Below are 2,326 nucleotides of genomic sequence, written 5' to 3'. Positions count from 1 at the left end.
TTCATGTTCTCACTCACTGAAAGATACATGAAGCATGACATCTTCCATCAGACCAGTGAGCACTACTACCACCAAATGTGTTTAACAGGGGAAGAAAAGCTAGAGAAAATCTGGAAAACTTGAGCACAGTACTGTGGAGGGCTGTGGAGTTTTTAGAGCAAAATATATCGTGATAGTTGTAGAATCAAGTTTTCATCCAACATTAAGAGCTGTCAGGGAGATGGAGAAAAAAATATATAAAAAAATGATGGGGGGGAGGAGATTCTTTTTATTTGGTTTAAAATTAATTAGAAATCAACCAGAAATTCTTTATGGAAAAGATGCTTGAGACTTTAGAACAACCAATAAAAGGTTTGATTGCAATTTTGAATAAAGTGAGCTAAAGAGGTAATAAAGATGATTTATATATTTACTTTTATAACTGAAACCAAGGGGCGATCAAGTTTGACTCAAACACCCAATATTGGAAACATTAAAGACTCTTTAATGGAAGACAAGTGCTTAGGGTTGTGCTACATCAGGTTTTCAGAGTTAATATTGAAAGATGCCTCTAATTAGCAAGGTTAGCCTACCTGTCCAGGTAGAAGTTTGAAATGATGACATCCACTAGTATAGAACAACTCACAGTCTTAAGCTAAAAGTTACCAGGACTCAAGACAGAAGAAAAGACAAATCAATTACAAATGTAAGTCTTATGATCTTTCCACATATGCTGTGGAAAAAATCATAAAGGCAAAAAGAATGTTCCACAGCCATCAATAAAAGGATGTGAAAAGTTTATGTTGTGATTTCATAACTTCTCCAGTAACACAAGAGAAGAACAATTTACACTTGAAATGAAACAGGTAAAGTTTGTAGTGTGGTTTTTAAACAGACAAAGCTTTGCCCTGCAGATAGTAACTGCTGTCTGTTCAACCACCTTATTTCAGCAATGTTACTAAACAACAGCCAGTCACCTTCTAGCTAGATTGTGAAGTCAGATGTAGTGGAATCCCTGTCACAGTGCTGGGCTCCAGAAATATTAAGCAAGGGCTTAATTTTAATGTCCATTTGCAAATGCCTGCTATAAGCAAGAATTCCATGAAACAAGGAATAATTGGAGTTTAGTTAGTTCAGAATCCTGAACTTCTAAGAAGCATAGAATGAGCACTGTAAGATTTGAGTAAAATTATCACCACGTGAAAGAGGAGGGAGATGAATCTCCATGGACGTAGTTTAATATTTATCAAGGTATTCTTTAAGGAACTAAACATGTAGGAAGCAAGCTTGCACTAGAAGAGTTTTCCCATGTGGAATCCACTGGGGAACAAAATGCAGAGTCCTGTCTCCCACCAGAAAGTCTGCATTGTTATAGCACCTGAGACTGTTTTGAGCACATCTGCAGTCTAGTGAGAAAACTCTAAAGTAAATTTGTACTCACAAAATTACTAACAAGCTGTTACTTGGATTTTGCAGGGGGGTGGGTGGGAGGAGAATCAAATTATTCTGATTAAAGAATATGAAAAAAATTATTCATAGGCATGATCAACTATCTTTCTGAGATATGTACATATGTACATACAGAAGCTTATGGGCTACTGAGCTGAAAAGAAGTGTTTGATGAAGAAAACCATAAATAAGACTCCTGTCCCCAAATGCTAAAATGGTGTAGTGCTCACGCAGTCATTTTGTCATGTTCCGGAAAGAAACATTAGGATCAGGACTAGTGCATAACCAGCATTACTTTGTAGTAACTAATAGAGACATGACAGAGATAGACAGTGATTATGATCAGGTAGAAATGTACAACTTCCTGCATAAATTTTGGGAGTGAAATATTCAGTTTTCACCTTTGCGGCAAAAGTAGATTAGAAGTTAAATTGCAAGCCAAAGTTTTGTGAGGAAACTACTGCTTAGTTGATCAAAACTGCAACATTCCCCATGTGATAAGCTGAGGATGACAAGGTGGTCATCAGTACTAGAAGATGGTCCAAATAGAACATACATTACAGTATATTTATGCACAAAGAATAAACCATCAACATGTTACAGTATGGCTGTACGTCTGATGGAGGACTTGAAGCAACCCAATAAAGCACTGAATGGGATGGCTTGCCACAGGCATTTAAAAAAAGTCTTATTCCTGGGAAGAATACTTGCAAGATAAGTAGCACCTGACTTATGTTGGAAATAGTATTTCATTTATGAGAAGGGGACCAAGGCCTAATCTCAGGAGATTTAAACATGACATCAAATCCACAGTCCAGACTATAAAAGGTGTATTTCAGAGGTGATAGCACAGATGCAGCATTTTCAGAGACGAAATCAAAAAGGACGCTTCAACAAA

Source organism: Gymnogyps californianus, chromosome 4 (genome assembly GCF_018139145.2).
Source record: "Gymnogyps californianus isolate 813 chromosome 4, ASM1813914v2, whole genome shotgun sequence".
NCBI classification, from domain to species: domain Eukaryota; kingdom Metazoa; phylum Chordata; class Aves; order Accipitriformes; family Cathartidae; genus Gymnogyps; species Gymnogyps californianus.
The sequence above is the reverse complement of the archived record's forward strand: the minus strand, read 5'-3'. Positions refer to the sequence as shown.